The sequence below is a fragment of the Haemaphysalis longicornis genome, unplaced genomic scaffold (assembly GCF_048455015.1).
Source record: "Haemaphysalis longicornis isolate Haplotype H1 unplaced genomic scaffold, Haemaphysalis longicornis Haplotype H1 scaffold_4, whole genome shotgun sequence".
Taxonomy (NCBI): domain Eukaryota; kingdom Metazoa; phylum Arthropoda; class Arachnida; order Ixodida; family Ixodidae; genus Haemaphysalis; species Haemaphysalis longicornis.
Window position 1 is genome coordinate 158,831,278 of NW_027526361.1, and position 14,054 is coordinate 158,845,331.

The 14,054-nt window shown below is 44.9% G+C and overlaps 1 long non-coding RNA gene across 1 annotated transcript; it reads left to right on the forward strand.

The window, feature by feature from the left end:
* Positions 1-9,377: 9,377 nt before the first annotated feature.
* On the forward strand, positions 9,378-12,312 carry LOC144180640 (uncharacterized). Its single transcript, XR_013324486.1, has 4 exons — positions 9,378-9,687; positions 10,724-10,805; positions 11,278-11,364; positions 11,971-12,312. It is a non-coding gene; the product is annotated as an uncharacterized LOC144180640 (long non-coding RNA).
* The last annotated feature ends 1,742 nt before the right edge of the window (positions 12,313-14,054 follow it).

A 14,054-nucleotide genomic window follows, 5' to 3' on the forward strand; every position in this document is an offset into this window, starting at 1 on the left:
CCCAATACACTCACATTCTCGAAATTCCCATCGCTAGGCTGATGAGGCCGTCCCCGTGTAGATCGCGCGAAGGTTTTTCGGAAGGGTCGCGTCGCCGATGCAGAAACTGGTCCTGTACAAGATTAGAACCAGCGGTAGTCTCTTTTAGCGCCGTTTCGCGGGATTGGTGGTGCCGCCGGATGACACCGTACCACTATGGCGCCATGCAAAGTTTCTTGAGTGCCAGCCACCTGCCGAAGTCTTTTCGGCTAACTCGAGGCGTCACACCCCCCCCCCCCTGTAATGCAATAGAAACGGAAATTGCTGCAAGTGCAATGCAGCCGAAGCCAACAGTATCATGTATACTCAATACAGCAAGGAACTCAAATTGACAATACAAGTTGATCATAGAAACCAAAGTCGACAGAACGCTGGTCACAGAAACTCAGGTTGACAGCAAGAAGGTTAGGCTAACAGGTTTAAAAAAATCAAGCCTTAGTCTTTTATGCACGACTTAAACAAAAATAAGATTCGTTATCAATTCAGCTGACTCTCACACAGGAAAACAACGAAGCACTACCAACAACAGCAACAATTGTTGAAGGCGAACGATTGTGGAAACTGTTTTGGTAGAGAATGAATTTCGGAACGATGCGGTGTTACATTGGCACTTTGTGAATGCCATCGACCCGTCCAGATGCGTAGTGTAGTGGACAAACGTGAGTGTGACGAGGAATACAGGTTCAAGATAAGTAAATATCATGGAAGAGGTTCAGGCGCTGCTTAGCTCGCCGTGTCACCAACTGTTTCCATTTCAGGAATTTCAAACTTTGCTTGCAGAGCGCCATGCTGAAGTTGTGACTGCTAACAATGTTTCCCAGGACATGTTTCCCAGGCTTTGGGAGAGATGTGAATGGCTGCGGGCAAAAGAATCCGGGCCTGCCAGGGGCAAGTTCGGAAAACCATGATGTTAGGGGGCAACAGCTAGGTCCCCAGGCGGCACAGAAAGTGTGCCCCAAGACCAGCCCGTCTATGGCCGCTTTCTGGCATGTACGGCCAGAATCCAGGTTCTGGCAGCCACTGATCATGCGTGGAACGGCCAACATTCGGCAACCAGCGCTTCGGCATTTTTCCGTCCGCCCGTGTCCGGACGCACAACGGCAGCTAACCGGCTGCCAGATATTCAGTTCTCTTACGGCTGCCAATGTTGAGAAAGAGAACGGCCGAACTACGGCCTTAGGGCATACGTTTTTTCTTCGGGAAGCGGTAATCGGCCGAAGCACGGCAAGCGACCGGCCACAGAATATGCGTATTCTTGCGGCAGTTGGTGTTCGAAAGGAGACCGGCCGGAGCGCGGCTGCCGTGCATTCGTTGTTTCAACGGTGAACCGCACGTCCGGCGGACGTACGGCCCCAGAATATACGTTTTTCGTTCGGTTAGCTGTCCTCGGCCGAATTACGGCAAGCGAATGGCCACAGAATATTTGGCAACCGGTGTTCAAGAGGAGACCGGCCTACGTAAGGTATCTGGTTATACGTCATTTTTTCGGCAAACGGCATACAGCCGAACAACGGCTCGCGCCTGGGCGCCGAGAATTCATGCACAGACGTGTTTGGAAGGAGACCGACCGGTTTTTTCCTGGGGGGAGAAAAAGCCGTTACGGAGCCGAACGACGGGGACGCGTTTTTCATCCGCTCCGTGTTTCTACGTTTTAAATGAACGAACATCGTTTGTCAAACAATAATGAGTGTTCTCGGTGAACGGGCAAGGTGCAAGGACTCACTGAACATTAGCAGGGAACCTTTTAGGCCATCGAAATGTCATTTATTGCCACAAGAAGATTGTGTCACACCGACGGGTGAGCTAAGCCTCGCCAGTCATCGCCGCTACCACGCCTCTCCCGCCGGCTTCGTCGACGTATCAGCTCGAGGCTATTCGCCCGCTCAAGAAATGGAGAGCATTGGAGACATCGACCCGCCAGAGATGTCCGATCTGAGATGGAGATGGTTCACCAAAATAACTGGCCTTCAAGGGTGTCGAGCAAGCGGCCACCACGCAGGAGCTAAACCGCCACCATGTCAAGGACTCCCCACCATAAAAAGGCAAGTGCGAGCAAAAGCGCAAGTTATTCTGCTTACAATTAAACTGCGACAAGCAATGTTGCACTATGTTGTTGTTGATAAACTTAGAAGAGACTCGCTCGTGCATTGGTAGGATCAACTTCATGCCCTGCACTATGTTACTTCATGGGATTTTACGACTGCCTATTTAGAAAACAAACTATTTTAAATTTGCGATAATAACAGAGCCTTGTCACTGACGAAGCCTAGCTGTTAATTTAGTTCCGATGTTTGAAGGTGAGCTTAGCTACTCTTGGGATATGACTCATTTGGGTAAACATAATCGCCAGCATCCTAGCAAACACGGATTTTGTCAGGATTTTCTTGCTCAACGCAGATTGTTGAGTTCACGCACGATTTGGCTCTTGCAATAGATAATCTTAAAGTGGTTGACTGTATATTCTTGGACTGCAAAAACGCAAATGATAGTTTGCATATCACCTTCTGCGTAGTACATTTCATCCTATGTACTGAATGAATCGGTTTTTGCATTGTTATTACTATTGGCCCTATAGCTTTGTTCAAAAGTACTGTGTAGTTAACCGGACTATAGCGAATGAACGTGATTCCGTATACCTGCAGCTTTATTCGAATTTAATAACATCCTGGTGTGCTGATTCAAAAACGTTTTTGGATGTTAAACAGTGTGTTAACGCCACCTTCAGAAGAAAACCTTCATTCCAATTGGATACGTATACCGTAAATTATGCTGCTGTGACAACGGCCGAGGAATATAAATACCTAGGAGTTTATTTAGGGAGTGGTTAGAGGTTAAATAGGCAGGTTCACACCATAAAAGTTACGGCTGCATATGTTTTTGGCTTTCTGAGACGAAATTTCAGTGAACATCCATTTAACTGAAAAGAACAACCGCATTTCATTCATGTGCGCTCAATCTTGGAGTACGCATGTGTTTTCGTGGATCCCTACACCAAAGAGCTGGTTGATACGCTCGAAAACATACAGAATATGTCAGTGCGATTCGTATTAGGTAATTGGCACGCAACTTAGCATGAGAGAAAGTAAAAGTGAACTGAAATGGCAGGACGTGAAAGATCACAGACGAAACCACAGGTTGAACTTTTTTCGTAATATCTATCATTAGAAAACTGTTGTAGAAGGGGAGAGGTATGTCCAAGCGCCATTCTACATATCGCAAAGTGGGACCGCTAGCTTAAAGCAAATTATTAACTTTCCTTTAAAGGTGACGCCTTGGGTGATTCATTTTATTTCACATCAATACTGCAGTGTAATTATCTTCGACGCATGATTGCGTTAACTGTTTATATTGACGCTTTTCAGCGCGCTTTGTAGAATTATTTTATTATTCTGTCTCATATTTAATGCTTAGTGTTATGTATCTCCCTTCTGTAAGGCATGCAAAGGCAAGCAGGCATCACATAAATAAATAAATAAATAAATAAATAAATAAATAAATAAATAAATAAATAAATAAATAAATAAATAAATAAATAAATAAATAAAAAATAAATACATAAATAAATAAATAAATAAATAAAACAATGAATAAATAAATGAAAATAAATAAATAAATAAATAAATAAATAAATAAATAAATAAACTTCCAGAGGCGCAAGTTTGCCTCCGACGGGTTGAGAACCCTACGCATTCAACCTTGACCAATAAAATATTTATTGCCCTATTCGTTGCAGTATGCAAGGTTTCCTGTATGTATGCTACCATTGCTATGTTATTGGTTTGAAACAAATTATGTAACTCTAATTTTACGCCTTTCCTTGCGTGAACACAAAGGGATACAACTGCAGCCACCTGAAGCAGGGCGTCATTCGCGACGCGTCTAGAAGTTTTTGAACGTAGTATGACATTAGAAGAAAATTAATATCTTTTCGACTAAGTGGTGTGGACGTATACTCATGAAAACAACATTAAAATAGATTGAAAATGAAAGTACCTGTTCGCTCCTTCTTAGGCTCAGCCCTGCGCAAGATCATCAGAAAAGTTGATCGAGTAGAAAATGTCTTTGCAAGAAAAATGGGCAAAAACTGGACATACTTTTTTCTGAAGGAGTTATATTAAATGCTCCTGAGTGTTTTGTTGAGAACCAAAACGCTTCGTAAAGGCATTCACACCGGTTTTATATACATCAAAATTGGTCAAGCAACTGTTATAAAAATAGTTTATGTAGTCATAGCATGAAAGTGTTCCGGAATATTGCCCTAAAAGAAATTGGCTAAAAGCGGCGCAATTTATCTCTCTGAAATTCAACCCACTAAAGTATGCGCCCTCCTCCGTCGCCCCCCCCCCTCCTCTTTCCCCGTTTATTACAGGTAAGCCGCCCCACAGAGGATATCAGGACCTGGATAATACATCTATTCAAGCTCTACAAAGAACTGAATATTTTCTGTGTTCGGCAGTGAATGAGGCACAGCAATTAAAGGAACGACAATTTGTGAGCACTGTTTAATAAATGAATTTTGCTGTCAACTGAGGCTGGTAATTAAGCAAGGCTGCGATGAAAGCTTGACTACTGGTGGTTGCGCGCGAGCTCACTTTGATGTGGCTGCATTGGACCCAAAATGCTGTGTTTGTGCTGCTTCTGCACTGCGCGAATGAGTCATCTGCTTGCGCGACATACAGTGACCGGCCTGAGTACAGCTAACGTCCTGTGGCTGAACTCCAATGCCCGTAGCACGGCCGTATTTCCGGTAGCTGTAGTCCGGCTGGAGTCCGACGACCGCATCTCGGCTGTAATCCGGCGGCCGTACTTCGGCCGTACACGGGTGGCTTTGGAATGGCCGGAGCCCTACGGCTGGAATCTGGCCGTATGACCGTAAGCCGGTCGACTGGCCGACGGACACTGGCCGTTGGACAGCCATGGGAGTACGGCCGTATACGGCCAAAAGGCCCACATTTGGACATGGGCCGAACATGGCTGCCGGAAAACGGCCGGACAGAAAATCACCGGCCAAAGTAAACCGGTCTGTTTTAGGCCGAACAGTCCTGTGCTACCTGGGTCTCCGACGAAGGGAGAGGGGGCTCTGCTGTTTCTCCAGCCTGCACCACTAGTGCGAGCTGCGCGAATATTTAAAGCACAGCTTTCTACCTCTACCAGCCAACGGTTCTTTCGTGGCGTGCGGGACAACAAACTCAACGCGGCGGAGTCAGCGGCGGCGAGAGGGGGGGAGAAGGAGAAGGGGGCGGAGGGTTTCACTCACTCATGGAGCACACTGTAGATGGCGCGGGGAATTTACTCAACGTTCCCCGCGCGCCGGAACTGCTCACGTCGGCGGCCGCGTCGAAGGAACCATTCCATCAGGTTGGTCGTCTGCTTTAGCGACGATTGTTATGGGCCTGTTTTGGCGCAGCTTCGTGTCCATTGCGCACTTCCTTTGCACGGATTGATTAACTAGTTCGACAGCACCTCCTGGGTAACCCGGACCGGACGGATTTAAGTGGTAGTTCGGCAAAGATACTTTAAGGATAAGTTTCCAGGGCGGGAAAACGAAATATAGAGACCCCATACAGATACGTGGCCGCTGGAGAAACGCAAGGGAAACGCCCTGCCTGCCACGAATGGGACTCCGTTTTCTAAATTGGTGAATACCAATGCGGTTGTGTTGAACAGGTATTAGAAAAAGGCCGAAAGGTGCTACTGGTTCTGACAGATAGCGATTATACAAGTTCTCTCACCTTTCTCGCAGTTCCCAGACTTTCTAAACTAACTAGTTTTAATCAGTGCAAATGGGAGTCGCTAAGCTCGCACGCCGAATTGTTTCGGTGTCTGCGCTTGTATCGCGTGGTGCTGTATCCCCAAGCGGGCACATAAGAATGGCTAGGTTCCGCTGCGGTGCCGGGTTAGGAAATTTTGGGGCCCGGGGCTACCTATTTTCTTGGGGCCCATTCAGATAATCGTGGGGGCCTAATGACGATGATGACGATAATGATGACTGGATTAAGATCCTGAAACCCTCGAATTGCAAATGTTACGTTCACTGATCATTGAAAAAAAAAATACATAATTTTAATGGTTTCCGGAAACTGATTCATTGGTTTCCTTCGTAATATTGCTTAAAGGTTATTACCTGATATGCATGTCAGTATGGTTTATTCGCCAGTCGATCACAAATTCACAATATTCGAAATGCCGCATTGGCACACATGACAGGCCAAAGAACGCGGGAGCATTTTCTTCGGAATAAGCATTTTAAGCATTCTTATAAATGCAAATAATTTAACAAAACGCATGAGTCGCTGTCTTTGAACATCGAAATAGCCATCCGAATTATGTACAATGACTTCGCATCTAAACAAATACATTCATTACATTAGGAATACCAGTTACGTCTGACTCAATCACTGGTGACAAAAGGGGAACAAAGAACGATTTCCTTCAATCTGTACACTGGAAAAAAAAAAAGCAAACGGGACAAACTAGCACAAAGATAAAACACAAAAAGTTGAAAATTGAAAACGGCACGTTATACCTTTTCACACTCGCAAATTCAAACATCGGTTTATCAAAAGAAATATCTTTGAGCAGTTCCCTTACAATTGACATAATGGCTAAAAACTTCGATTCTTCGTGTAGATAGTATATAGCGTAACTAGTTTTTAATTAAAACAGTATTAAAAATTAGTGTGCCATCTCGCAGTTCTTTATAAAAAGTTACACAATCACGTTAGATGAGTAGACACATTACGATAAACCCATTTTGGTTGCTGTAAAAATTTGAGCAGTCCGTCCGCGCTCCTGTCATGGAAAGTGCAATTGTCCACGTAGTGAAAAACCTCGTCGAGGTCGCACTTATGGGCTTTCACAAACAGGTTACCTTGATTGACAAGGTCGGCATCACTATGAACGTCCTTGTCAAGTACTATACCCTGAAATTTCTTCCAAATACTAGTGTTCTCAGAATTCGGAGCCAGTAAGCCTGTGCTCAAGCTGTCAAGTATTATATTGAATGTGCCTTGGGTTTAAAGAGCCCCGAATGTTCTACGAAAATAGCTCAAAAATGCTCACAGCCAAACCCCTTCTTGGCCCAAACATCCGTGCACAGAAACGTTCGTGTGACAAAAAGCCAACGGAATTTCAGTCGTCGTCATATTCACTCGGCTATGAAGGCGAATTAGTACCGGAGGGTCAAATGCCTTACTCACTCGGCTGCAACTGTTGGGAGAGGAATCACGCCACCTGATTTGATAGAGAAAACGTGATAGGGTACACGTTGCACCTGCGGGCGCCTAGTTTAAGGGAGCGCGTTCCGTTAGTTCCTTGTGCTTCTTCCATTTGCTTCTTCTCCGCCATTATAGCAACTAAGATATAGTAAAGGTTGTTGTGGAAGTGAAGAACAACCAAATTGGCTGCAATCCTGAACTTAAACCATCGTGATGGTCGTGAAGGTTGCGTACAGCTTCGCTACCTTCAAGTCTTACGCATTAGTGTGAGCTCCCTTCATTTTGTTTTATTCCGGGAAGCTTTCTCAGAAACGTCTGAGCAAAATAAAGAAAATGCATTGAAATAAACGTCCGTGCTGTCAACCATAATGTTCGGGGCTGCGCCGGCTCTTCCCTACATTTCACGGATTAGTCAGAATTTTCTATGAAGTTGAGGTTCAGGCCCTGGCCGTCGGATTTTTATTTGATGGCCGGGATCTCTACCAATCCCCTCAACGAAAGCATTCTCATCGACATTCCTTTTTTACAAATGGTTGAGCGAGGCCCGGATGCAAGGGGACCCTGGAAGCTGTGGGCCCGGGGCTGCAGCCCCCATAGCCCCCACCTTAATCCGGCACTGTTCCGCCGTCTCACCTATCGAAAGACGCTACTCTCCGTTTTCGTTCTCCCGACTCACGGCCGGGCTACAGCGGCAGCGTCCGCCGCTCTAGCCCCGCCGTGGCCGACACTGCTGCTGTGTTCGGAACGCCATCCTCACGAATTCCAGCTAAGGCTGGCAGAATGTCTGGTTTCACTCTTTGTAGATCCTCGTGTGTGAATTCAAGTGACGTCGTTTAAAGCTTTACTTTCCAACCTCCTTCACAGCGTGGATTAGAGCCAATTTTTTTACAATTTTTCCAATCTATCTTGGTCGAGTGCTGCGGGCGAGTCCTATAGACCTTATGCAAAAGTGCCGCCATCTACCGGAAGAAAAACGAAACGAGCCCGCGACGCCATGTTGGGGAATGGCGGTCGCCGGATTGCTTGGTACGGAGCGCTCCGTGTGAGGGGCTTTCGGCGATCCTTTTATATTCAGATTTAAGCGCAGCAAAATGAGCGACGAGTGATCTGTGGACCTTTCTGTGTTGCCCACATTTGCGGGCGACTTCGTAATTACGCGTTATACATCGAAAAAGCAGCCAGGAGGCACCGGCAGGGAAGCTGTTGGAGGCTGTCGCGTTTCTTCTCCTTTTTTTTTTGGCTTTGAGAACGCAAACATTGAAAGTACAAAAGTACATCCGTGTTGGTTCGCATCTTGCGGGTTTCTCAGGAGGTCATTCCTGAAACGCTTCGAAACTTCCGGGCTGCCCTCAGGTTGGAATGGGGGAGAGGGGGGGGGGCACTCGCGATATAGCTATACGCTAATGATCCTTTGGGACGCAGAGGAAACCTGTAAAAAAAAACACTTCACAAAATAAATTGCATACCTGGCATTTTTTAACAGCAGAGCTGCTGCAGCTGGCCGTAATGTGTAGCGCGTAACGTGTGGGGCGTGTAACGCGTTAAACATTGTCAATAAATTACCAATAAATTAGCAATGAATAATTAAAGTACCACTAAATTGCCGAGCGCTGGTGAGCGCGTGCCTCGCGGCGACCACCGAGCGTTCCCAGCACACGCCAAGGTTCTAGAAAAAAAAAAAACTGTGAAAACTTAAAAAGCGAGAAAATGCCGAGCGCTCGTGAGTGCGCTCCTCGCGGCGACCGCTGAGAGTCCTTTGCTCACGCCGTGGACAACAAAACTGGCTGTACACTACCGCTTAGAAAATTCCGCGCGAAAAATTTGATCTTGGGAAAATAGGCTACGGTCGAGAAGCAGGCGACGAGCAGTAAATGACCGATACACGGAATTACTACGTACACTCTAATCCTGGTAACCCATAATGTAACTTCTAAACGGAAGTAACCTATAAAATAAAGGCTACAATGGATTCATTTTGATGTTTTCTTTATCCCAGTCAGTTCTAAGGGTTACAAGCGTGGGGTTAAAAGCGATTTATAGGTTACAATAATGATTTATAGGTTACACCAACAAAATCTGACATGTAACCTCTACGTTGTAACCTATAAAACGCCCTGTAACCTCTAAGAGATGCTCGTCGCGCCTTCTCTCCCGGCGGCCGTTGATTTCTCCGTTGCATGACGGGATATAGAGAAATGGCGGCGCCGGCAGGCCCGGTGGCCGCGTTTTCGCGCCACTCGAGCCTTTTAACCGCTGTGATACCCCTACGATGAAGCCAGGATTGCTGTTACAAGACTCATTTGTCGGCGTGAGTCGCGGAGGCTGCGGCGAGCCCATTTGTGACTGGCAGCGCTTCACGGCCCGTTCTTCTACGACCAGCATCAAGTTCGCATGTTGGACCAATGCCCCGGCGCCAGTGAAAGCGAACTCGGTGAGTGTATTACCTTAACGGTTGCCGTGCTTTCATTGGATGTATCTTTTCGCTGGGGACTTTTCAATTTGAAATTGCAGCATTCGAGAGGGATTTTCGTTACCTGACTGTTTGCTTCGCTGGACGTTTTTTGTTGTCCGCGACGGCAATTGAATGAACTCACAGGCTTGCGTTCGTTGCGTCAGACTAGAGCGGACGATCGGGAAATCACAGATAACGGCGCCCGTGACCTGCTTTCTGCTCTGTTTGCGCGCCTTCGTCATGTGTTGAGCGTTTTGTTTACGCTGTTCGCTGCATCGGGTGCACTTGACGAATTATTGGCCCATGTAATTGTCAGGTAGCTCTGTTTGAATAATTGAATTTTTTCACATTAAAGTCATATTATCGCGCTATTCTCTGGGTATTATCATTTTGTTTCAGCCGTCGGGAAATGCTCATTTTTCTCGCTGCATATATTCGGAATGGTGTCTAGTTTATTGGTCTTGTAGTAATATATCCGGATAAACACAAGGTGTGTGCTACAGAAAAGTAGTCCACTTAATGCTGCCCAAAATTTCTAAACTCACTTTTGTCCAGCACAAGCCTCGTTTTTGTGAAAGTTTGCCTTACGGCACAATAAAACGTTTTCGTATATACAACACTCCTCATTTTTTTCATTCTTTTCCTTGAGTGGGTAAATTTGGTGTTAGACATTTTGAGACAGCGGGCCATTTCCACCATGTTAAGTGGTTTATTATTCTCATTCGCACAAATCAGTCGTTTATTTATTCGCGTGGTATTGCAGGGCAAATGATTGTCTCGCGTGATCCTAGTGTAGTGCAGTAAAGCGACTTTACAGAATGGTGGTATGTATGAGCCAGCATGCAGGCTGCTTGATTGTTGTTTTTTGATACAGAAATTGTGACGAATTACACAGAGACAGGTGCAGGTGTAAAAATGGGTTCTGCACCCCCATCGGATCCTGGCTGTTCAAAAAGTGTGGTTACATCTGGCTACCTATGCTATGACTTATCAGCACTACTGTTTTTTCTTGCAGGCAGTGTTCCTTGAGCTGACAACCAGTACTCCCCTGCGTATGACACAAGTTGAAATGATGGCTGATTTCAGCGGAAACAACGGTATGAAAATGCAATAACTAAAACACATTCATTCAAATATTCTTTGTAAAGATGGCACCCAGGCCTGCACAGACAAAAGTATGATTCACTTGTAAAAATGCGAGGCCTTTCTTCAAGTGTTATGATGTTATATTTCGTATCTTATTTTGCCTCATGTTTAGTGACTCTTTCTATCAGTTTGTTACTACATGAACGTTATGAATTCACATAACGATTTCCCCAGCATTGAGCTTTGTAGTTTTTCAGCAACTATTGCTATTCTATAAGATGCATGGTTTTGCAGAGCCAACAAGAACAACTCTTTTTCTAAAATAGCTCTGTAAGAAATCTCCAGTTGTTAGTGAGTGCTTGTGCTGTGTTCTTTTTTTCGACTTGTCAAGTTTGAAGTGTTCTTTCATTATGAATGTATACCAACTGGCCAGCTCTAAAGCCTATTACATTTTAACCCAAATAACCCTTCGAGTCATTACAGGTACAGACCTCCTGGGAATGCCACTTGAAGATCGGTGCAAGTTCTAGATGTATCCTCTCCCACAACACATCTGGACGAAGAAAAAATGTAAGTTGGCGATTCCTTTTTACTGATAGCCGAGGAAGAAACCACCGATAAGAACACTTTACTTAAATGAAAAACGTTTCGGCTTCCACGTGGGATCCTTGTTCAAAATGAAACTGCCAGTACACGGAGGGGGGGGGGATGTTTAAGCACGTTTCCTGGGTTTAGTGCGACGTTCGCTCTGTTGCGTGTACTAGTGATTCCACATGAAGGCGCGGAAACGTTTTTGTTTTCTCTTTTGCAAATGTATGTCAGTTTATCTCGTAGCCCAAAGTTTCTTCCTGTTCTGGGTGAGCATGCAGAAACATTTCGCGAGATAAACTGGAACACGGCATGATTAAAATTCGGGAATGTTGGCCGGTATGACTATAGTGGCTTCGCGTTGTTCTGAACAATGCGGCCAAATTGCTCTGTGTAACGATTACTGAAATGATGTGAAATTATTACGAAAGGCCGTAAATCACTCCTCTGGTGTGGCCTTTCATTTCGTTCTCTGATCTCCGTCTTCATTTTCGTGCAATATATTTTTCGTACTTCACATGCCTGTGGTTTGGTGTGAGGGGCTTATGGTTGCACTGGATTTTGTTCTTTTTCTGAAATTTTCTGTAGATGGCTCTTCAAGGTGGGGAAATCCAAGTGACGGCCCCTCACATATATACCCCCATCTGCGGCAGCAGGGAACAAGATGACCGCGGGAAATCTTCAGCGTGCCCTGATTTCGTGCCTGCTTGTGTACTACGTAAATTGCGAAGCTTATCTCTCAATTTTTCCAAGCGCCTTTTTTCGTGCAGGAAATTATAGATACCATTTAAAGTTTGTCCAAAAGACAGATTGCAATCGGCCTAGAAACTTGTTAGTGCTGCATAAAAAACGATAACTTGGCGTGGGAATCACAACTCAGGTGGAACTGTAAAGAGGAACCTAAAAGGGAAGTGTAAAGATGGATTCGTAAAGGCGAGTGAATTCCAAGTGTAATATTAGACTGAGTGAAACGGATAATCTAGGGAACATAGCCATAAACACTGCTTTCTATGAAAAAGTGAATTTGTAATAAATGTTCTTTGTACTTTCCCACATTCTGCGTTTTTTCTGTGGGGAACCATGACAACAACACTGTACTGGGAAAGTGCACCCCTGAGAACCATCTTATAAATGTAGCTCAAACTCAAATTCGTCTGAAATTGTTCAATGGCAGTATCCAAACAATTCGGAATGCTTTGCATACATCCGTGCAAATATTGAGGTAAAGAATTTGTATATTTGGCCATGTTTGTGAAGCTGTTCACGCAACATTTATTAAATAGGTTTAATAAGGATATATGAATAAACCAAATTTTACCTGGAAGTCTAAAGCAATATAGGAAACACCAATTCGCCCAGGAATCCGCACTCGTCCAATACTCATTAAGGAACGATAATAACGTTGGGGTGGTTCGCAGCTTTGCTTTTTAATAAATAGCCCACAGGTGTTTCGTAATAATAAATGTGAATGTTCAAAACTACCGATGCGAAACTTCTGGAAATGTGCTCCTGTTAAATGCGCAAATATGTGTGCATGTACTGCAATTCTCTTTTGATAATCATGGCCTAGGTTGTCAGACAAGAATTTTTGGCTTAAGGCTATGTTATCATAACTTTGGCGTCCTTTTGAAGTATGCTATCAAGTGCATCTTTCCACTCAAGCTTTGTTTCACTAAAGCCTAATGTTGTTTAACTAAAGCTCAATTTAGCAAAAGACCTATCATGCATGTTTGATACCGGTTTCTTAAACGGCACAAAGCTCATGCAAACATCAAATTTAGTGACAACCTGGGTAACGATTATCGAACAGGTAATGCAATGCATATATATTAAGAGAACATTTTCAAGCTTTTTGGCACTGCTGTTTTAGGAATTATAAAAGTAATTTCTCTTTTAGCCCCAGCCGTGTGGCCGGCAGTTTATTCAAGGGGCAAAGAAAAGACACCCGACACAAAAGTTTAGACGGCGCAATGGACAGCATGGTCGCACATATCTTCCACTAACGCAATGTTTGTTTACCACGCGGGAAAGGCACCTTGGGGGTGTCGCCACAGCGGCGCCGGCGAAAGCGCGCCTGGCGCGCAACATCACACCTTCCAATTTGTGTGGCCTTGGACGGCGGTAGATGTAACTTATATAAAGGTATACATGCTGAAAGCTGCAAAGTAACCCATAACTGCGTAACCCTTACGTGTATACGTATATAAAGGTTACGAAGATATAGGTCACATTTGTACCTTATAAATTATAGGTTACAAAAATTCGAAAATGTATACCTCTATTAAGGGTTACCCAGCTTAGAGTGTATACGTTACTTGCGCTACTCATGGCGCTACGTGAAGGTTGCGACTCTCGCGGATCCTTTATTTCCTGTAACGTTTGGCAAACGAAAGTATGCGTAGTACTTCCACCAAAGCCTACCGAATGTCCAGAATAAAAAGAGAACGCGGGCTCGCAAAGCACGAATGGCCGACTCAAAACTCTACCCGCACGATAAAGTACGAGCTGACCGATTCAGTGCGCCTTAACTACCAGCAGGGAAGACTGCTCCGCGGCAAATACAGGGCTAGAAAATAGTTCACTTTGGGACCTTTGTAGTCCTGAACATATTATTCGTTTCGTGGCTATGCATGCGATCTAGCTATAATATTACTGCGCGAAGGGAAGTCGAC